At 49.2% G+C, this 24,547-nt stretch overlaps 1 protein-coding gene across 1 annotated transcript in view; it reads right to left on the reverse strand.

The window, feature by feature from the left end:
• Nucleotides 1-24,547, reverse strand: part of LOC119112686 (multidrug resistance-associated protein 5-like) — a gene marked incomplete in the record, with an annotated part of 224,150 nt that overhangs the window by 60,960 nt on the left and 138,643 nt on the right.

The raw sequence follows: 24,547 nt of genomic DNA on the forward strand, positions 1-24,547 counted from the left end.
TACCGACTCCACTGGGACCACCGGGGCGGCCGCCTCCGACGGCTGTGGGAGCGGCCGGGTCACCGCCCACCGAACGCCCGCTGGCCCGTGACTGCTTCGCCACATCGGGACAGACACTGAGGGAGAATATCTCATTTCCAGGTCTGCCGCCAGCTCTCATCAGCCCTCCTATCCACACTGGACTGAGCACACAAACCCCCGGATCCCAGCACCCTCGACCTTACCTGCACACCCCTGACCCCAATTGCACGCCGCTGGCCCCACCTGTATGTCTCCGGCCCAACTGTACGCCTCTGACCTCACCTGCACGCCTCTGACCCCACCTGCACGCTTCTGATCTCATCTGCACGCCTCTGATCCCATCTGCACGCCTATAGCCCCACCTACACCCGTCTGACCCCACCTTTACGTCTCTTACCCCACCTGCACGCCTGTGACCCCACTCCAACCCCTCTGGCCCCACCTGCGCGCCGTGAGAGACGAGTAGCACCGTCTTGCCGCTGAGGTGTCCGCGGACGCAGTGGTTGAAGATATGCTTGCCAACGTTACTATCGACGGCGCTGAGCGGGTCGTCGAGGAGGTAGATGTCGGCGGCGGCGTACACGGCGCGCGCCATGTTGATGCGCTGCTTCTGGCCTCCACTGTCAACAGGTGTTACCGTGGCGACATCCGTGGCGACAGCCGGATGTTACGGCGTGAAAAATCGGACAAAACATTTGCTCTCCAATGGAGAAGCCATTGATAGCAAGCAGGACACTGGTACGCCTCTGGCCGGCTTCTGCCTGTGCAATGCTCTCTCGTCAGACATGGTGCGTTGCCTCAGTTTTGTCTCGACTCAAGACGGTGCCTTGAAGCCTCATCAATGTCTGATGGGGATCAACCTGCACACTCTGGATGACCTCCCAGACGGTACTGAAATGTCAGGTTCCTTTTTGACTGGTATGAAGACGTCGCTGGTGAGAGTTTTGTCGCTAATGCTAGTGGTGTAGGAAAGGTCACCATATAAGGCGACGTGGACTAGCGGAAAGATCCATGAACAGAACAGCAGTGCCCACCTTTTGGCAGTCACAACCAACGACACAGAAATGTAGCGGAAGATATGAAATATGCCGGAATAGCCATGCCAAAGAGGTACTTGCGGCCAGCGGCGACCTTTTTCATAAATTCACATTTGTGCAATCAATAATTGTCAACCTTTCGCGGACTTTCGTAGCATTACTGCTCTCCATGGGTGTAATTACCGAGGGACAGGTGGGACACGTCCCCGCAATTTTCATTATCATTTTGTTCCCCCATCATTTTCTCGAAAAAGACCGTTTTTCACGTTTTTGTATTCAAAATCTCATTTTCCATCCAGGTTGTCCTTTTCAGATCCCATGTTGACCGCCCCACCATTATTTGTCCCCTTCCCCCAACACAGAAAGGTGTTTCCACCCCTGCTGGAGTGGAACTAACACGCCGGCCACGCCTCACCTGAGGTTCAGACCACGGTCGCCGATCTCCGAGAGGTCGCCATGCTCCATCATCTCCAGGTCGGTGCGCAGCGCGCACACGTCCAGCACGCGGTTGTAGAGGTCGAAGACGAGTGGCGCACCGAACAAGATGTTCTCGCGCACCGTGCCACAGAAGATCCACGCCACCTGCGAGACGACCGCCTTGCGGCCCCGACAGCGCAGCGAGCCCTCCTGAGAGCGCAGCTGTCGGCAGGTCCGCCCGTCAGGCGCGGCACGCTTGTGAAATCCGTGTTTTGCTGATCAATAGACGCTTGTGAAACATGATGATAATGTCGAACAGGGCTGGTGTGAAAACGTCGAAGATCGGGTGCAGCAATTGATCGGAGTTGCTGGTTCGACGGCTCGATTGGAACGCCGCTGAATCACCAGAATCGCGATCTCTGAGCTCACCATACCTTTCCTGACAAATGGAGATCCGATCTCTCCGCTGCCCTGACCTATGGCAACAGATCTGATCTCTCCGCTGCCCTCAACCATGTCAATAAATTTGATCTCTGCGCTGCCCTGACCCATGTCAACAAATCTGAACTCTCCGCTGTCTTGATCCATGTCAACAAACCTGAGCTCCCCGCTGCCCTGACCCATGGCAACATATCTGATCTCTCCGCTGCCCTAAAATATATGAATAGATCTCATAATTCCGCTGTTCTGACTCATGTCAACAGATCTAATAGCTCCGTTGTTCTGGCCCATGTCAACAGATCTGATGTCTCCGCCGCCATCACTCACGTCAACAGATCTGATCTCTCCGCTGCGCTGACCCGTGGCAACAGAACTGTTCTCTCCGCTGCCCTGAATCATGTCAGCAAACTTAATAATTCCGCCCTTCTGACCCATGACCCGTGTTAACGGATCAGATATCTCCGCTGCCCTGGCCCATGATAACAGACCTGACCTCCCCAATGACCTGAGCCCCGTATCAACAGATGTGATCTTCCCACTGACCTGACCCATGATGGCAGCCAGCAGGGATGTCTTGCCGGAGCCGACCGACCCAGCCACGCCCACCAGCCGGCCGTAGTCAATCCGTAGCGATATGTCGCGAAGTGTCACCATGACCTCCGTCTCGGCGACGGCGACTTCCTTCGTCTGGTCGCCGTTGGGCGGCGCTGGAGTCGTGGCGCCGTTGGCGGCCAGTGGGTGCGCGCCGTTCGCGGGCACGGCCGTCTCCAGGGTAGCCTTCGTGTCCGGCTGCACGACGGTTGCCTTCATGGACTGCTTCAAGGCCACATGCTGTACCTTGCGCTCTGTGGCGGTGGCGAGCGCGTGAGAGACGGCTGCCGCGGGAGGGTGTTACCATGACAACAGCCGTAAAGATGGCGACGTTTTGACACGCTGTGTCTGGTGGCACTGCGCGGCAGCGGTGAAAAAGCTTCTGATTATCTACATGAACGGTGACAAACACTGACAATTCTGCAACCCAACTGGTGACAAAATTGCGAAAATAAAAACAAATTTGAACAGACCAGGATATCTTACACCAGAGCATCCGAGCTAGATGAGATTGAAAGCTTAGTGTTAGTCTGCATTCGCTAACGCTGGCAGCGTGCGCATGTGTAGAGCACATGTCGAAACGTTGACGTTTCGATGTATGGGCAAGGGGAGCCTAAGATGCTGCCAAACATAGCAGCTTTCATCAGGATAGTTTTAGCAGGTGCCAGAAACACCCACAAACTACACTGTATCAGTGCTGACGTCACAAGGCAGCGATGGCAGTGATTTTCCTGTGCATCTCAGATCAGTGCTTTTCACAGATTTGTCAGCCAAGACGCACTTCACATACTAAACGGTAAAAAATGCTAGATCACTAGGTTTATTACTAGCCGTAAGAATGGTAGCTGTCTACGACATCTTGCGACCAACGTGATCAGTTTGCTACGCAGCATTTTAAAGCATTGTGTCATTTGAGACATACTATCTCCATTGCCAGCCACGCGGTAGGACTCAGTGCAAGGCTGTGGGCCGCTGTTGGTTGTGTTCATGTCGTGAGACGCTGACTGGCTAGAAAAACGCAGCTCATCGTCAGTTTATTTAAGGCAATAGTGTTAAAAAGCCATGCCGATCAAGGCGGCCTGTTGTTTGTGGATACCTTGGCTGCAGCCTCAGAGGTAAACGGAGGTCGTTGGAGCGACGCATGTCAAATATTTATCCGGAGCTTCCTGCTGCTCAGATGAACAGCAGCTTTGAGGTATGAGGCCGACCATCGCTGGTGAAGGCCTCTCGCATTGCCTGTTGCACCTAAAACTTAGCGTATTGATCGGTTGGCAGGCGTGAGATAAAACGGGTTTAGTTGTCATCATGCTGCATTTAAAGCTAACTGACGGTGCTAGAGGTGTTTAAAAATGTCGTTTGCACCTGTTAACACCAATATTGCCTGGGGTTTGCTCGAAATAATTGGAATCACGTTAGGAATTGCGAGTTATGCACCGGCGATAATTACAAGACAACGAAGTCATCAGCGTTTCCAGCTGGTTGCACGATGACGTCACGAAAACAAAAGTGATATTGTTTCAGGTGCTTGTAGAACCACGTTTTCGGTAACTCTAGGGCCACAGGGATGCAGTCTTGCGAAATGAGTGAGAGTGAGGGATGGAAGGCAAGGGGGGGGGGGGATGTAGGAGGAAAAAGTGACTGAGCCTGCCTCCGAAATGCACTTAAAACAGTTTTCTCCCCAGCTTTGCCGCTGGGAGCAGGGGTGTAGTTTCCCAAAATTAGTTGTTGGGGGCTGAACCTCAAATCATGTTTAATGAAAAATAATGCATACAAATGCTGACTAGCAATAGAAAACTATATCCCTGGTTAGGAGGTACAATCCCACCCACCCCTTCCCCCGCCCCAATTGAATAGGAAACTACACGCCTTTAGCCTGATTATCTTCGTTATGCCTTTATCTAAGAATTATGTTAGGTTAGTCTCAACCTTCATTCAAAGCTTCATGGCCAGCAAATTGAAATATAGTGCAAATCTATTCTTAAAACGAAAATGCTGGATGGTTATGCCCCATTGCATTTAAGTTGCCTTTGCTTCTTGTGGTTTATTGCATTTGCCAACATATTGGAACGGTTGCTGAAAGACTTGACTCTAGGTGACAATTCAGACGGTTCCAAATCTCGTCAGTGACAGAAAAAGCACTTTCCTCAGCCCTGGGGGTGAGGGGGGAATGGTGGAGGGGGAGGGGTACAGTAAGATAACATGGCTGAGCCTGTCTCCAAAATGCACTTGTTTAGTTTTTTATTTTAAGAACAGCTTTCACCACGATTTGACGCCCTTACTTTTCCCAGTTGGGAGCAGAGGCGTCATGTTTCAAAGCTGTTTTCTTAGGACTGAACTCCCTCAAATTATGACAACCGAAAAATGAAAGACAAAAATGATACCTAAAAATAGGAAACTGCATCCCTGGTTAGCAGACACAAACACCCTCCCTTCCCCTCCCCCTCCCCCAACTGAATGGGAAACTTTTAGTGGAACATGTCATGAACATGACTGGTTATGTAAGTATGCCCTTTTCTGATAATTCTATTAATATCTCTCAACCATCATTCAGTGTTTGATGGCCAGCAAATGACACTTTAGTATAAATGAAGTACCGAAACGAAAATGTTTGGTGGTTATGGCACATTGCACTTAATTTGTCTTTATTTTGTGTGCTTTACTGCATTTAGACGTCTATCGAAACGGTTCCTGTAGGATTTGATTAAAGATAACAGTTAAGTCAGTTCCAACTTTCGTCGGTTACAGAAAACTCGTTTTTTACCCCTGCCGCGCGAGTCGCTGCTGCTGTATCGCGTGCCATTGCTCCGAAAGAGAGCGATGGGCTAGGATTGGACGATACGACAGACACAGCATGCAGCGCCTGTCAACGATAACATTACAAGGGAGCAAATGCCTTTTTGTGAGTGCTTGCATATGCCGGCCGCCTTGTAGAACGCTCCGCCTATTTGCGCATTTTAAAGTGGTTTCGCTGCTGCGCCCGACCAGCAGGGCAGTGCCTAAACGTGAAGCTGGTGCTTTCAGTATGGAAAAGTGATAATATACATATTTCGGCAGCTGTGTGTTATTTTCGCTTTGTTTATTTTTGTGAATGACATATCCTGAACGGGTCACGTTTGAACGTTCCGCGCTCTGCCGGTTCTCGGAGAGGCACACCAGACTGGCGAGTCAATCAGAACACCAACAACTCTTCTACCGACTCTACCGAGAATCACGTGACTGGGCGGAGGGTCGCGCCTCAGGCGGCGGAGCAGGGGCTGCCGCGCAGAGGCGGATCCGGGCATCGCCGAGGAAGGCGGCCTGGCCGCCGTCTGCAGCGGCGCCGCGCGGGGCCGCTGGAGGCTGAGAGACTCCGCGTTCCGCGGCATGACTATGATCGCGTGCTCACCCGGCTGCCGTGTGTGCCACCACCTGGGTGCGCCGCCACCGCTGGCCGTGTCATACCGGCCCACGTGGGACACCGGCCGGCGCGCGCCGGGCTGGGAGCGGGTGAGCGGCCGGCCGTCCTCAGCCCTCCCCGCTGCCTGGCGCGGCCGACTCGGCTGACCCCGCGTCAGACCATCCGCCGGGTCTCCAACCGGCTGGGGGAGTGCCTACACCGGCTAACCGGACACAACCCGACTCGTGCCCGTCTCGTCTACCTGCTGACGGCATAAGCGCAACACAAGCCAGCAAACGGTTACGTACTGGCCATGTCAACGTGCAATCACTCGTGTCATCTGACAAGACCGACAGCGTTCGTCTGCCTGCCTTGCCTGTCAAGGCAGGTCAAGGCGATAAGCTTCCGCCGCCCCCAATGTCCGTGGTTGAGCGGTAGCGAGGAGCTGCAAGGCCTGCAGGCGAGGCGCAACATCGCTCGGCGCGCGCGTGACATCACGAAGACGGACGAGGCAAAACGCTAATACAGGGTCCTCAAAAAAAGAGTTTACTGGTCGGCTCAGGACTGCCAAAGCCGACTTCTTCAAGTGCGACCCTACCGAAACATCAAAGAAAACCTGGTGCAAGCTGAAGAAACACGCCATCGCTAGCAAACCGGCAAAATCCACCAGCACTCTGAACCCGACAGACGCCGACAAATTCAACGAATACTTCGCCACACAGGGACAGCGTGTCGCCGACACCCTGAACAGCGAACCCGGCGCGGACATGCCTCTGCGGCTGCCAAAGGCGGTCAGTGGTGCTTTCCGCACCAGATCGGTCACCCTGTCGAAGCTTAGTCTCGCGCTGCGCCGCATAAGCAACTTCAAGGCAGCAGGTCCGGACAATGTATGCCTATCTACTGCTGCTGCCACGCGCCAGTGAAAAAAAAAAAACTGTAATGAGTCCAAGGGCAAAACCATGTCTTTCATCAGAGAACTTACCCAAGTTACCCAACTGGCCATGACATGCAGGTGCTGAGTGTATCACAGGTAGGGAGCTAGAATCGCTTTTGAACTATGGTGAGAGTGAAAAATTCCATCGCAAAAAGACCATGCTGGAGTGAAAAAATCAATTAAAAAAGATGGAACTTATGAGCTCGTGACTGATGCTTCAGCAAACAAAGACATCTATTGCAAGTTGGCATGGACGTGATATCGGGAACCCGACAAACCCATTTCGTTTTTTAGCATCTTAGGCCATTAAAGTGAAAACATTAACACGCGCTCGGGTGGGGGGGGGGGGGGCCAAATTGCCCCCTCCCACCTGAACAAAGGGTATCTAGCCAGCCAACCGGGAGCGTCTTAAGGCATAGTAATTTCATGACAGTATTATGAGCATAACAAATTATTAAAAACCAATGACTTGATGCCGCACATTTCAATTCCCTTCCACAGCACTTTTAACACAAAACAAAGCAAATTAATTCAATAACAAAATAACAACAGAAAATTCAAAAAACAAGCATAAAACACTCACAAAAAACCTTGGACTCCTACACATCAGCTCATCACCAAGTCAAACACAATAGACGTACTCCTGGCTTCTGTTATGTTGGGGTCAGGGAAAACAAACTTTTTGACACTGCTTCTCACAAAATACCAATGCTTCTTTCCATGAAGGTAGCCTATCCCTAACCTAAAGAGGCCTTACATCATCTCATCCTGTATAACCTGTTTGTATCACAGCAGCAGTTGTGAGTTACTGATTCTTGCACAATTCCTATTGCCACTTGCAATGTACTTGAACAACATAACCTAACTTAGAGTAGCCCATACGATGGACATCATCTCAACTCACCTATCTGTTGACAGCAGCACTTGTGATAAAACATGATATTTAAAGCTGGTTTTTGGCTGGTTTCAACTTGCATTTTTATTCAGTTTATTTTTGCATGCTTGTTGACATCAGACAAAGGTGACAGCACACAAATCAAAACACTTTAAATTACTTTGAACAGCTGATTTTGATCGTCATAGTTAACCTATGTCCAGGGCAATAATGGGTATGCTCCACAAAACAATCTCTGTTCTCTAAAAATAACACAACTTTTAGATGACCAGGCCAGTATTGCTGCTTGCCTTTTCAGCTGCAGCAAATGCATCCATTTGGGTTTGTTTATTCATCTTTAATGACAAAGTTTGAGATGTTGGCTTCACATTTTAAATGGAGTGGTCTGATAATTTGCTACATACCAGTATTTAACTCATATCATAATTGCTATGCAGCTTGGAGTATCCCTGTGTTAAAAGTATAGTGAACAGATACAGTACAGTCATTTGCCGGTCAGCAAACCATGACAACTATAGAAAACATGTGGTTAAAGCAGCCATAGGGGACCACTTTAAGAAATTAGGGACAAATAACCAAGAACATGTAACAAAATAAGCACATTGCATGCCTTGTAGCATCATAATTTGTCTTATGGCAAAACTCGATGCATAAAAACAAAAAATGGCTAACTGGTTACTAATGATGTGTTGAAAGCATATAAAGTAAGCAATTGCTTGGTCCACAGGAGACTTACTGGCTTCTTCCTGCTCCCCCCCCAAAAAAACTCAGTACGTTTTGCATGGTCTGCTGGCAGTCATCCGACTCACCCCCAAATATAAATATCAATCATGCCCACCAACCTTCGAGATTAAAATGCGAAACAAGTAAGAGGTGTGCATTATAAACATCTCCAGGGGGCAGAATTTCACCATCAAACACTTCGTCAGGTCTGTCCCAAGGCTATGTATGGCAGCATTTATTCTAATGATAATGGTTTGCCAGGTAGCCTGGTGAGTCGGACATTCGAAAGGCTTGGATTTATCATTATTGAGCACCGCCATAAACCAAGAAAGCGGTTAACTGAAGATTTAAGAGGGCAAAAGTGGCGGAAAAAATAAGTTCCGTGGTTCAAATTGTCTCCTCCATTCCCTGCGAATTGTTCGCGCTTGGGTGCATATCAAACATGTTTGGGCGGCTGGCGAATTAATCTAATTTGTGTATAAAATACGTACAAGTTTTCAGTTGGAGCATCTTGCAGAAATATTGGTCAACATTTTGAGCGGCAGATGCTACCTCTAAAGACAATCGAACAGGAAGGAAGAATAAAGTGGTATGCCACTGGTATGATACCAAGAAAAACAAAAGTAGCTAAATGAATATAAAGACTGGTACTTTTCTCGCAAAATTTTGTAATCAGCTGATTCGACTTAAAATCTGTTAATACAAGTGCTGAAATGGTGATATTCATCTCGTAAGTTTAAGTTATAAGACAGTTCTGAGACTTTTCACTCATGCATTTCAGGAGTGATGCAATTTAGTGGTCAAGTTTCCTCGGGAAAAAAGAAACACGCGGAGCAAAATTTTTTACCAGGCCTTGCTGGTGTTTGCACCAGGCTCTGCTTTCGTGGTGTGGAGGTGAGACCAAAACAATGAGGATGCGTGAAAACCTTGCATTTGGCACACAGCTGCCGATTGTGATGCATTTTGTAAACAAGCCAAACTTAATGCGTGCAAGCGGCTGGGGTCGCTGGGGTTCTTGAGATGGAGGTACCTGGCGCCCTTCCTCTGCGCATACATAGACATGATTCAGATGTAGGTGAGGCAGGACAAAGCCATTGGTGTCCAGGTTCTGCGGAGCCTCGTTTATGCTTGGTGGTCTCAAGTGAGCTCGGTTTTGGATGACATCTGAAAACCCCAGAAAGGGAAATGGGGGTTTGGCATGTGCGATTAGACAATGTCAGGCAGGAGTGAAAAATTCACCAACAATATGGGGAAAAGGAGTGAAAACTTCCTCCTCATAGGGTGTTGCTCTACACCCAAAGTCGGCAACTCTAAGACACTGATCACAAGTCGCTCAAGTTTTATAACATCGTATGTGTGTCACTAGCGTTGCGTCTCACTTGCATGTGTTGCGTGTTTCGCGTTTATTTGTTAAGTATGCACTGCTGCGGCGTTAGAATAGCCACTTGCTGGATTTCGCCAAGGTTCGCAATAATAATGATAATAATAAATGCATACTCCGATGATCGTTCTGCTCTGTTGAGAGAAACGGCTGACGTCGCTTGACGTACGCCTCTACTCAGCGTCTTCTGAAAATTGAAACAACGGCGGGATATCCAGATACATTTAGTGGTTATATGAACTTGCCGCGTCAAAATTGTGCCACGTTTTCTTGACAAGACAGCTAACGAATAAGCACAGCGGACACCGTTGACATCGACAAGATATACACGTTCCAGAAATACGCGAGTCATCGCCACAAAAGCACACATGAAAGTACTGCGCAGGCTGTACTTGGCGGAAACTCAGGCCCCAGCATCGCCCCATTACACTGCCGCTGATATGTCAAACCAAAGTAACCCAGTCACCTTTCTGTGCTTTGGTGTTCGTGTTGACTGGCTTCTCCCACGCGAAGTGGGCATCCTTGATTTCTACGGCGCTCTCGGAGGTAACGTTCGGCTGAACAAAATCTATTTCTGGCTGCATCATCAGCTTCTGTTGAGTAACGGGGGAAACAGTCAGTCTCCGGCAAACAGCATCACCTGTGTGTGGTTGGAGAACTGTAGGTCGGTCTCCAGTGACGGAACAGAAAGTCAGGCTAGGTTCATTAGATAACGAAGCAATACCATCCCTGGATGAGAGTACACACAATAGTGCACAGAGTAACGGTAGTCCCTGATCCACGGTTCATCGTAAATGCTCTTCACAACCGACGTTTCCGCTACCGCCTCTGGGCATTGTGACGTCACTGCAGTAGCAGCGCCATCCCGGCGTCCGGCTGGCCGGCGCCGGACCTTGACACACCCTCCCCTCGCCTCACCTTGATGCGGCGCAGCGCCACGTGCACCTCGGTCACCATCTTGACTCCGTACGGCAGGGCGGCGATCGGGAACGTCATGGCGTTGAACACGGCGAAGGTGGCAAGAGCAGCCTGTGCCGTCAGCACATTACCGCTCAGTCTGCGCCGGTAGTGACGTCAGAGTTATGGGCAGGTCACATGTCAGCTGACACACGAGCTGTATGTTACCCGAGACTGTCACATCACGCACGAAGCACTGGTGTTCACTACATCTCACGATGATCATATGCGTCTAATGTGTCCACAGCATGTAGATGTGAGTGTAAACTTCATTTATCTGAATCACATCAGTGAAATTAGCAGTGCATAGCATTTCAACAACTGCCCCGCAGAAGCACGAGGGCCGAGACGGCGTGCCGCTTGACATCGTGAACAATTGTATGACACCATTATCGCTTAACGTAATATTGCTTATCACCGCATGTAGTTGCTACGGTTAGCGTCAGCACTCTCATTTAGCACCAGTGAAAATGGAAACACAAAAGTTTCCCTTAACCGGGATCCAAACCTAGATCTCTCTTATAAATCCGATTTTGTAGTTATGCAAAACAAGATTGTTTTCGAATAACTTGAAGTTTGGACTACAGCATATTTCTATGCCGAGACACGTACAAATATTTCATTCCGTTGTCAGCACGATGGCTAACATACCGGTATCTCTTATGAAGTCAATAACCGATAACACTAAGAATTCAATGACCGACATAACAACTTACACCACTGAGAATCACGTGGCCCTAGCTCGTGGCCGTTAGGTTTGGCCCGCATGGATCCCGATGGGCTTGTGCACCTCCCGACCACTCTTTGCGACCATCTTGACTGGTCCGGTTGTTGACTGGTGGCTTAGAGCTTGCTCTTCATTGTCCCTTCAGGCCTCATTTCCGTCGCTTCATCCCTGTATTCACTCCGTCCCGGTGTGCTTAGAGGTCCACCAGTTGGCGTCTCAATACGGACTTCATGTGTTTTTCGCTTGCCATCTTCTACTGATCCACTGCTGATGGCCGCTTGTGACACTTGCTTCCTTGGATCGGAACCTCTCCATTTTAGCATATGGGGATATGTGCCACTGCGTCGCTGGCTAGGCACGCATGTGCATCTTCCTTTCTTGTCGGTTCTCCAATAATGTTTTTTTCCGTTTTCATGTCTCGTCAACGACAGATTTGACCCCGTCTTATACCAGCATTTCCTTCTCTTCCAACTGGTGTTTGAGATTGGCCAAGAGCGAGCAGCTGTCCTACATTACGCGACCATGTCAATCAATCTACCGTTACCTAGTAGGAAACAGGTCCAGTGCGGCCAATAAGGTGACTTTTTCCATTTTGCTCTGTCAGCAAAGTTACACACCAATACTGGATCACCAGCCGAATACTCCGGAAATATTTTGCTGGCGTTCTCCATCTGCTTGGTGTGAGCATTCAGCACACATTCGACTGGTCTTGGCTTCAGTATGTCTCGTCTGGTTCTCATGACTCTTACCATCATGACATCCGCTGGTGTCACTCCCGTTGTGCTATGCCAGGTATTTCGACACCTCATCAAAAACGATGACAACTCTAGTTCGGGCGGACTGTCGTCTCCATCTATCAGACATGCTTTTAGGTTCTGCTTGACTGTCTGGCCCATTATTTCAGCGAGTCCGCTGGACTGAGAACGATATGGTGCAATCTGTATGTGATTGATCCAGAGACTGATCATGAACTCTTCGAATTCTTTGGGGTCAACTGAGCCCCGGTATCTGTCACTACTTGCACTGGAAGTCCCCATGTTGCGAAAATATTTGACAGTTCACTGATTGTTGTTTATGTGGAGATGTTCTTTATCGTGATGATTTCTGACAACTTGGGATGGCTGTCCACCACTACTAAATAGTAGCAGCCTCTGAAAGATCCAGCAAAATCCAGATGGATACAAAATCCATGGGGTTTGCGTGTGTTCACAGGGGTGTAAAAACACTGCCGGTTTCTCTTTCTGTCCAGCCTGGCGTCCTGGGCATCTGCTCGGCACCACTACCAGGGGTGTGCCCCAGCCAGAATATTTGATCCTTTCAGCGATCCCTGAGTCTCCCACTTTTTCAGCCCTCTGTGGACTTCGTCTTGCAGAGCATATGGCACTGGTCTTGCTCTCCTAAACCACGGCTCCGCGATTTTTTAACCTGAGGCTGGCCTTGATGCAGGCTAGTTGTCGCAGCTTATTATCAAAAACTTATTTGTGCTCGTTCAAGACTTGGTCCAGCGACAACTTAGCGGGTCCCGTTTTAGTCACTTGATTGACACGTTCTGATTGACACGATTGACACTGGGTATGAGACCAAGCATCTCCCCGCTATTCCACTGAGGAGCGTGGCTTGGCCGTGAGAGCTCTGGACTTCCCGATCATTGGTTGCAGTCCTTGCTGTTGTCAGCCGGTCACTGTTTGTAGTACCACTGCCAGATGTGAACGCAAAATCACTGGGTGCGATTTTTTCTCTAGCGACATTCACTGGCTTGGTGAGGCTGGGCTCGTTCACTTGGAGACTTTTGCACATTTTTCCAAAGTGATTTTCAGCACCGCATTTATCGCACGTTTTCCCTTTTGTGGTCCAGCTCTCACTTGCGTTATGTGGTTGTCTACTATAGTAGGGGCCCTGACTGGGTCCTTTTTTCTGAGCATCGAATTTGGCCTGCATCTTCATCCTTACGTACACTCTATCCTAATGTCGTAGGACGGCCGACGTTGGGTGTAGAGCAACACCCTGTGAGGAGGAATTTTTCACTCCTTTTCCCCATATTGTAGGTGAATTTTTCACTCCTGCCTGACCTTGTGTAATGGCGCATGCCAAAACTACATTTCTCTTTCTGAGGTTTTCAGATGTCATCCAAATCGAGCTCACTTGAAACTACGAAACATAAACAAGGCTCCACAGAACCTGAACACCTATGGCTATGTCCTGCCTCACCTACATCTGAATCATGCTTATGTGTGCACAGAACAAGGACGCCAGGCACCTTTAACCCCAAGAACCCCAGCGACTCCAGCCGCTTGCACACATCAAGTTTGGTTTGTTTACAAAATGCATCACAATCGGCAGCTGTGTGCCAAATGCAAGGTTTTCACGCATCCCCATTGTTTTGGTCTGACCACCGCACCACGAAATCAGAGCCTGGTGCAAACACCAGCAAAGCCTGGTAGAGAATTTACTCCACATATTTCTTGTACCCGAAGAAACTTCACCACTAAATTGCACCACTCTCGAAATGCAGGAGCGAAAAATTCAAAAAATGTCTTCTAAATACAATTTACAAGAATAATATCACCATTTGAACACTCATGTTAACAGACGTTAAGTCAAATCAGCTTATCACAAAATGTTGTCGAAAAATATGTGTCTTTATATATATTTTACAACTTTTGTTTTTCTTGATATCATGCGAGTGTGGTATCACCACTTCATTCTTCCTTCCCTTCCAATTACCTCTGGAGGTACCGCCTATTGCTTAAAATGTTGACCAATTTGTTTGCCAGAAGCTCCAACTGCAAACTTGTACATATTTTATATGTAAATTGGATTAAACCGCCAACCGCCCAGACATGTTTGATATGCACCCAAGAGGGAATAATTGACGGGGAAAAAGGAGACAATTTGAACAACAGAACTTATCTTTACCGCCATTTTTACCCTGTTAAACCATCGGTTAGCTCTTGGTTCATGGCGGAGCTCGATAATGATAAATCTAAGCCTTTCGAGCGTCTAACTCACCAGGCCACCTGACAAGTCTAGCCTTGTGCTGCCATATAGAGCTTTGGGATAGACCTGACGCAGCTAATACAGAAGTACTTGGTGGCGAAATTCTGCTGTCTGGAAATGCTTGTCATGCACACCTCTTACTTGTTTCGCATCTTAATCTCGCAGGTTGGTGAGCATGATTGATTTTTATATTTGGGGGTGAGTGGAATGACTCTGCCTGTCAGCACACCATAGGAAAGGTACTGACTTTTTTTGGGGGGGGGGCAGGGGCGGGAAGAAGTGTGCCCTGGGAGAGCCACCAAGTCTCCTGTGGACCAAGTAATTGCTTGGCTTGCCTGCTTTCAACACATGATTTGTGACCAGAGTCAGCCATTTTCTGTTTTAATCCATCAATTTTTGTCATGAGACAAAATATGATGTCATCAGGCATGCAATGGGCTTATTTCGTTCCATATTCTCAATTGCCCCAGGTTTCTTGAAGTGATCCCTCATGTTTGCTTTAACCAGATGTTTTCCATAGCTGTCATGGTTTGCTGACTGGCAAATGACTATACTGTATATATACACTATATTTTTATTAGGGGCATGCTCTGAGCTGCATAGCAATTATAATATAAGGTGAATATCAGTATGTAGCAAGTAGTCAGACCATCTCATTTGAAATGTGAAGACAGCATCTCAAACTTTCTCATTAATTATGAATAAGCAAACCTATATAGATGCCTTTGCTGCGGCTGAAAAGGCAAGCAGCAAAGCTGGCGTGGCCATCTATAAGTTATGCTACTTTTGGAGAAGAGAGGGTCGCTTTATGTAGCATTCCCATTATTGCTGTTGACAGAGGTTAACCATGACAATCAGAATAAATTGTTCAAAGAGATTTTAAGTGCTTTGATTTGTATGTTGTCAACTTTGCCTGATGTCAACAGGCATACACACATGAACTGATTACAAATGCAGGTTGAAACCAGCCAAAAATGAGCTTTACTATGCTTTTATCACAAGTGTTGCTGTCAACAGATAGGCGAGTTGAGATAATGTTCAACATATGGGTTACTCTAAGTTAGGTTGACTTGGTTAAGTGCATGGCAAGTGGCAATAGGAATTGTGCAAGAATCAGTAACTCCAACTGCTGCTGTGATACAGATTAGACAGGATGAAAGGAAGTAAGACCTCTTTAAGTTAGGCAGAATTAGGCTACTTTCATGGAAATGAGCATTGGTGTTTTGTAAGAAACAATAGCAAAAGGTTTGTTTTCCCTAATCCCGTCTTGACAGAAGCAGAGGTATGTCTGTTGTGTTTGACTTGTTTGTTTGAGCTCTTTATGCTTGTTGAATTTTCTGTTGGTATTTTTGTTGTTGAATTTCTTTGCTTCTCTTGTGTGAAAAGTACTGCAAGGGAAGGGAAGTGCAAGGTGCATTATCAAATCATCGGTGTTACAGAGCGTTTGATGCTTGTTACATTCTCATCAAATTACTATACTTTAATGTATTCTGTTCTACTGTAATGGCCGCAGTTGTTTAAAAAGAAAACAGTTTGTCAGGTTTATGATATTACGTCTATGCCAGCATGAAATAGATGCCGTTGTTTGCTGAAGCATCAGTCTCTAGCTCATGAGTTTCATCTTTCGTTGCTTAAATTTATCGCTCCCGTACGGTCTTTTTGCGATGGAATTTTTCACTCCCACCCTAGTTCAAAAGCGATTCTAGCTCACTAGATTCTATCCCTAGTCCGCTTCCCTTTGTGGTTCCCGTTCTGGGTTTAGGTCGACCTCTTTTGTCAGGGTCATTTCCTGTACTTTTTTCATGAACCCTGATCTGCAAATATGATTTCCATCTCTTGATGACGTCATTTGCCGTTAGCCTTCGAGTTTCTAGCATTCTCACTTGCAGCGGTGGTTGCGGGCATCTTGATGTGATCACATTCCGGATAAAATAAATCGTCTGCTCCCGAAAAAGTCACACTCGTTACTCGAAATCCTGACCGTCAAATCTTTTTGGAGTTTTCCGGGTCCATAAGGTTACAAATCATGATTACAATTACGCTGCTTTAACGACTGAGTGTAGCGTATATTCATATCATTGTGCCGTGTACCGGGTCCACAAACTCCTAAACACTATAACGTTACGCTAAAATCGTGATATGTCAACTGTTACGTTATTGGTATGTCATATTACGTTGATTGCAAAGATCCCATCCTCATCGTCATTATGTTATGATTTAGAGTTCGAAATTATAAAAAAGTAGACTGTATTCAAGTAACTTCCATTTTGATCTAAAGCATTTCTCTGTTAAGAACGCATACAGATATTTTATCTTGCTCTCAGGACGATGGTTAACAAACGGGTACCCCTTATGAGGTCAATAACAGATAACACTAAAAAGTGAATGACCGACATAACACTCCCAATGAAAAGACTTGAGCACCCGAATCGAATGTCGAGACAGCGAATGCGGCTTCAGCCTGCTTGAGGTGCATATTCGGCCTCCCTCGCGCATACCCCGTCAGGGAAGACCCTATTTTGAATGTATGTCGTTAACCGGACGGTCTTAGCGACCCGATACCCAGACCAGGCTCATTACACCCAGACACCCACACCAGGCTCATTGCACCCGACACTCCGAGACACACTGATCAAGCTCATTACACTCGACACCCAGAGACACCCAGACCAGGCTCTTCACACCAGACACTCAGACCAGGCTCGTCGCAGCCCCAGCACACATCCCATTCATCACGTCCGTCAGGAATCCGCACCGAAGCACGCTGGTCGGTGGGCTGGGCCGCTAAGCCCAGCACACCGTGGCTGCTGGGGCCGACTTTGTTGCCTCCCCCCCCCCCTCCCCCACGCTGCTCAGCTCTCCAACGCGGAACTCAACTGCACCACTCACACATAGCCGAGGATGGTGGCGATGGTGGCCAGGACAGCAACGAGCGGACACGTGGTGTTGGAGAAAGACTGCAGGAAGGCGGCCTTCTGCAGTATCTCGTGCTCGTCAGCACGCATCTCCATCACCTGTCGACGGCGAGACGAGGTACACTGAGCCGTTCGACAACAGCGGACTGGTGAGTGGTTATACTCGGCCGGTGAATCAGTAACAATAGATTGGTGTACCCGGGCATCTTGGAGATGTTACGCCAAATGCTGATGAGAAGACACTGGTTGTATTGCATCCGACAGGCTCGTGATTTATACCGGTCCACACGTGCCCACTCTCGGATCACTGACGCGTACATCCTGTGCGCGGGTACTGGCAAACATTGGCGGGAAAACTGCCTTCCGGTTGTTCGGGATGCAAGTGGGTTGGCGCGTGGGGCGCCCACGTGGAAAACATTGTGTTGCGCAACAGCCGCGGTCACGCATCTCACAACGATCAGTGAGTGGGCGACGCGGCCGGCCTCCTTTGTCGCTGTGCTGGAACGGCATCGGATTTCGCAACAGACTTGGCTGACGTTCTCTCCGACATATCTTCCCCGGGACGAAGCTGGCTACTATGAGTCAGCTTTGATGCGTCTCATTGGTCATGGAGATATCCAGACAATATCCTGCACACGGTGCTGAGTTCTTCAGCAGTACATGATCACAGCGCGGATGTTCACCACTTGCGACAGCGGGTCTTGCTGTTGGCCAGGCGGATCATGGAACCAGGGTTGATAGGTGGTGTGGCAACCATATCGGTAGCGGTTGTGAGGCAGGGCATCCGCAGGAAACGATTTGAACGCGCCGAACCGCGTGGTCAGAGCCTCAATTATACGCGGGCAGTGGTCTGCTGCGGTGGTATAGAGCGACCATCGGATACGACCCTCGTGACGTCACCAGGTGTTTTGGCGGTTCAGCGGTCGAGATGAGCCTGCGGAGGCCTAGATGTACTGTCTCGGCATCATGGCGTTGCCGCTGATTTCCCGGGATCAAGCGGTGTTTTCTGTAGCTCAGGTAGATGGTGCGTGACGCCTTGCTTTTCGCTGTTGCTAATCATTGACGGACGATGATTGCGAGCCAGGCCTGCCACCGGGCGACAGCATCGGTTCACTTGAACAGCGACCACGCAAACCAGCACTCGACACGGAATGGGATGACATGTCGGGCTGTGAGCGTGGCGAGTTGGTCACTGTGAAACCGCTGAGCCGACGCCGGACTCGTGTGCCGTATCGGAAGAAGAATGATCTTGGCGTCTCGAGTTTTTACCGTCACAGGCTGGCCAAACCTGGCGGACTGAGCTCAAAGCGGGCGACATCATGACCGTCAAGCTGGATGGTGTGGAAGAAGTCTTGGGGGGAGGGAGAGGACAATAAGTCGAGAGAGACGTTAGCTGGATGCTTTAGTTTAATACGCTACGCACACGGGTGGCCGGTTGGATACCCTTCGCTCGGGTGCAGCTCAAATTGACCCCGTGAGATCTCGAGAACTAAGAGAGTTAAGAAACAAAATTCCCAGGGTTTTTGACCTGTGCGTGAACTCACTGAGGTCAAAGTATGAGGTCCTCGGTCATGGCCTTCGGGTCAAATTTGGTTAAACAAGGTCCAATCCCAATCTGGTCTCCAAAGTTCTACCGGAGCCCAGATAGATATTCTAAAGAAAAGGTTGCGAGCTCATTTAAAGTCAGTGATCTTATTTGATCGTTTGCAGGTCAATGTGACCAAAATCATACCAAACCGCTTTGAGTTTTGTATCTGATCAGGCGACAAAGATTACGTAAGGTAGTATTTCTTTAAAAAAGAGCAGAATACCACCCCCGGGTTTTCGAAGGAACCAGGTAAAGCTTACCATCCCACCGATGCCACCATTTGTGGTCGGGGATCTTAAAGCTGTTGTGCCAAATGGTGATGAGAAGACACTGGCTGTATTGCTTTAGACAGACCCGCAGTTTATACTAGTCCACACGTGCCCACTCCTGGTTCACTGACGCGTGCATTCTGTGCACGCGTCCCTGGAAGACATTGGCGGTACAACTGCCTTCCGTTTGTTCGGGATGCACGTGGGTTGGCACGTGGAGAGTACATGTGGAGACCATTGTGTTGCGCAATAGCTGCGGTCACGCATCTCGCAACGACCAGTGCGTGGGCGGCGCGGCCGGTCTCCTTCGTCGCTGTGCTGGAACGGCTTTGCATTGAGCAAGAGGCTTGGCTGACGTTGTCTCGACACGAATCAGGACGCCTCCCGTCTTCAAACGGGCGACGGGCAGGGCATTTATATATCCTTACACTGGCAGTACCGGCCGGGTCACAGTTGGGTTAGAGTCATGCAGTTTATAATACACCTTTTGCCGGTTCGCAAGTGCGCAAAGTAAAATCTGGAAAACCTAACTGGTATCCAAATGCATGTGTTAAAATTACGCCAAGAAGTTGAAGAAAGGGCATTCAGTTAAGGTACATCGTTGAGCCCAACGGGAGCCCGGTGGCACGGCTACATGCCTGGTATACAACTGATTCGATGATTAATCGATGAGCAGCAGGCTTTATGCGGGTAATCACAGCTTATAGTGATATTTTAATAACGGGCAAATTTTGGAGCCTCGCACGCCGGAGATACAGCTTAGTTTCTGGCTCGTATAAGACTTTGAGCGATAGCATACTCCATTCAGCTTAAGGAATGGCTTGAAATATACTTGGATCGCTTTATAACATCAGGACCACACAGATCATCAAGTGGTTGCACGTCATAACACCCAGCACGCTCCCACCAACGAGTGGTGGCCTGGTACGCGCTCTCCGATTTGTGAGCGATCTGGCGGACATCAGGCCAGATTGCGGCGCTGTGGCACCTAGTACGCTCAGAGATGCTCCATACCAGACATCAGGACAGGTTGTTACGATGCCGTACCCTGTCTCGGAAGCTGTCCTCCCAGGCGTACATCTTGATGAGGTGGTTGGCGCCGATGATCTCCGACGTCAGGGTGACACGGCGGTCCGTGTCCACAACCAGCTTCATCCTCAATGAGCTGGTCACGGCAGCCAGAGCACTCTCCAAAGTCGGCGTCAAGAAAACAGTTCAGTTCATCAGCCCGTTACACCGCGGCATGAGAGGCAACTGGTGTGCTGCTTAAAGGAACATAATGTCGAACTATCCAGAAGTTGCAATTTCCTCAGAGCATGTAAGCTCCATAAAGATTGCAACAAACAAATAATGACCGGAATATGTGTTCGGCGGCCATGTTGCAACAATCCGCAGTAGCAGGGCGCGCAAAAACGGATGAAGTGTTTAGACACAAACACGTCTGGTGGGTTCTTGCGACGTCATACCAAATTCACACGGAAAACTTTATAGTTCGATGTCGCATTAGCGCCAGTAGGAGAGTGGTCATGATATCAAGAGTTGTCTCAGCCCCAGATTCGCCATTTGTATATATAAATATATACATAAATTCACACACACGTATGTATACATATCCGTGTAAGCAATTACCATCCTATTCAATTAGTAACAGGTAAGCATAGAGTCATGCGGTATTGGCATATCTATCATTATGATCACTCATGTCCAATAAAGCCATGTGCAGCGTTTTGAAGTCCAAAAATACAAACTCACAAGAATGGGGCAGTATAGCAGGATCATGATGAATCCCAGTAATGACCAGGGTCCAATAACCACGATGTTGAAGATCATGGCAAACAGGAGCATAACGAGCAAGGCTGGGAATCAAACAGTACAATGTCAATCGTTCTCATACATTCTCTCCACAGAATGTATTCAAACAAATTGTCTTCCACGCATTGGAGACTGTGCAAGCATCGCCAAACCGAGTGAGGCCTGGCACTTGTCTTTTGTAGTTGCGCCGTTTATTTTATGGGTAAACATATCCTTAAGCATGACCGTGTGGGTCTGACCGCGTTAAAGGCCCTGGCCGTTGCCATGCGACAGATGGTGGTGACTTCTGTGCATTCACCGCTATGATGACCAGGGAATAATGACAAAGAACGAATACGGGCACAACATATAATTATTACGGTCCCAACGGACCGCATGAAATCAGAGCCTCCGGTCTCTCTCCAACTACAGGCAGATGCAAGGTACACGTGGGTACGCCGACGTTGGATCGGTGCCGAGTGTGCAGGAGCGCGGGGGATGGGGCTGGATGGTATCCTGCTCAACAGAGCGCCAGCGGGTTGGTGATGAAGGGGGTGGGGGATAGGGCTGGGAGATACCCCGCGCGCACAGAATACCAGCTGGCCAGCTGTTGAAGGAGGGTAGGGGATGGAGCTAGGTAGCGTCCCGCACTACAGAACACCATTGCGCAGGTGGTGAAGGAGATCGCGGAATGGGGCTGGGTGGTGCCTCGCACGTACAGAACACCATCGGGCTGGTGGTGAGGAAGATTGGGGTATGAGGCTGGGGGCTACCCCTCACGTACAGAACACCATGAGGCCGGTGGTGAAGGAGGGCGGGGGATAAGGCTAGGTGGTGTCCTGCACGTACAGAACACCATCGGACCGGGGGTGAAGGAGGGCGGGAGATAAGGCTGGGTGGTGCCCCGCACGTACAGAACACCATCGGGCCAGTGGTGAAGGGCTCGAACAGGCGCCCCATGTCGTTGATACAGATGTTGACGATCTTGCCCAGCACCTGGTCGGAGGTGACGTGCAGACGCAGCACCTTTCTGTAGATCATCAGTTGGAGTGCACCAGACGCTCGGAACGTTGCGGTCGGGGGAGCCAAGGTGAGGTCGGCACCTCTCGCTCCGTCATTTGGCTGCTCTCAAACGTATGACGTCAGTCAGGGGCCGAATTTCAGCTGGCCTCGGCACGGCTGGGGCTCTGACCGCTCGTAGTCATTCGTTCAACCTCACCTGCAAGTCTACACAAACTTCTTCAGCAGACTACCGTTCTTGGAAGTGACACAGCTTCAATTTGAATTTGAATTTGAGTGGTCTGGCTGTAACTCGTGATCGATTTGGCAGATTGTATTCGACACGGTGTTCCGAACATGTCCAGTAACGAGGACGTAACGAATGCCAAATTATTTTCGAACTGCGAAATCCGGGAGATGTATCGCGGAGACAAGCATGTGACGCTTGTTCCGGGGAGTTGTCAACAGTTGGTCTGTCAGGAAGATTGGTAAAGTAAAAAAGTTCTAGCTGTGTATAGGAAAAGCACTTGAAGCATATCATGGAATTCCGAGGCGGTATTTTGTGAGACCTGTGTTACTGCGCTCGAATTGTGCCACAGCGTTGGTAGTTCCAATGACACCATGGCCTTGATGGTCATGTTCCCAGACCTAAAGAACATAAGACGCGCTGCGTTGCAGTCTGAAAATCCAGAGCAAAAACACATGTCATCTGACGTTGGCATGACGGGGAGGAGCGACAAGCCTTGGTAGGATCGCGATGGCGCCCAGATAGGGACGGCCCGACAGTGAGGTACGCACTGCTGAAGGTGGACGTGATAAAGCTGACGCCGTAGAAGCAGTAGGGAGCGGCCCGACCCGGCAGGCCAGGATCAAAAGCATGATGTAGACGCCCTGTATGTACGGTGCTGACGGATCGTTGACGTAGTTCATCATTGCCTTAAGCAAAATCGACTGAAACGAAATCATGGCATTGGGTTCAAGTCCCATCTGAACAATGGTAAGTATCGCCGGAAATCTAAGAAGGGCTTGTGTGGATGCAGTCAAGACGAGGAATCACCGTCAGAGCCCGGGGCGTGGCGGCAGCTCGCAGAAGGCCACCCAGCCATGTGAATACACGCTTCGTCCTTCCAGTCTTGGAAAGCTAGGAAAACCATAGTCATGGAGAATCATAGCTAGATTATTGACTTAGCTTTGAATCTGGTTATGCCAGGTATACGTGAAATACTGATATGAACATTATCCGTTTGCAAAGCGGAATACAGCCAGGCAACAGTTGCATTCTCAGCCAACGAACGCACCAACAGTCATATCACACTGTCAGGTAAGCGTCCCGAGCCAGCGGCAACACGTGCCCTGCCCGGTGGCCCACTGACCGGCCCGATGATCTGCAGGACGAGGGCCACCACCATGGCGACCGAGGCGACGATGATGCGCATGCGGAAGGTACGCAGCAGAGCGCGCGACAGCGAAGCGTCCGTGGCGCCGAGCTGTGTCAGCTCCGCCTCCCAGTGGCGCTCGAGCCGTTCGCAGTTGTGGTGGCTGGCGTCGTCTGGCTGGCGCAGCGGCAGACGTGGCGACAGTTCACAGCAGTTGCAGTGGCGCAACAGGCCGCTACAGAAACATGGTTGGTGGCTGCCGCGTCCACCGGACGGGACCAGCATCGAGTGGCCAGAATAATTCATGGCAAGTCGGCCATGTGTTCGGACATGTCAGACGACCTTCATACTTTGAGATTTTCGTCCGAGCCATTTCATTAGATGGATTGCTGGGATAAGCGCCCACGCTACGCAGCTCTTGTTGCGTGAGCCCTCACCTCACCATCTGATCGTAAAATCCAACGGCAGGGTTTTGCAGCACAAGCTCAGCACACCACTCTGATGACATTGGACATTTGGCGCGGCCGCTGTCGCCGGCCGCAAGCCATCCCAGCTATGGAGCCCCACCACGGGTGGGTGAAATGGAATGCAAGAGCTCTAACAACTGAGTGATTGGTAAAGACAATAAAAAGCTTGCTGTAGTTATTTCAAGACAAAAATTATTGCGTTGCAAAAATTTGAAGTCCGAGCAGTTATTTGGTGTTCTTTAAACACCACCTAGCTCTTGAAAAGGACCTTGGGATAAATGCCCCATATTACTTATTAACGCCTATGCAGTGGGCGTTTGAAGATCCTTTGCAGCCACCAAGCATGGAGAATCACGGTACCAATTTTAGATCGTGACGCTTGCTCCAAAGCGATCACTTTGCGTCAGAAATTGTTGCACAAAATAATGACTCCGAAGTCGTTGCAATCAGGCAAAACCATTGACCGTGCTCAGTTGTCGTAGCATGTCCACTCTCCGCAAAATTTGATGCAATGAGCCGTAGTGAGAGCAGCTGGTGGGAGAGCGAGAGAGCGGGAGCTATATATATATTTATATACGATATATATGTGTGTATGTGTATGTGTGTGTGTATATATGTATACATATCTATGTACATATAAATATA

This window comes from Pollicipes pollicipes, unplaced genomic scaffold (assembly GCF_011947565.3).
Source record: "Pollicipes pollicipes isolate AB1234 unplaced genomic scaffold, Ppol_2.1 Scaffold_7261;HRSCAF=8764_pilon_pilon_pilon, whole genome shotgun sequence".
NCBI classification, from domain to species: domain Eukaryota; kingdom Metazoa; phylum Arthropoda; class Thecostraca; order Pollicipedomorpha; family Pollicipedidae; genus Pollicipes; species Pollicipes pollicipes.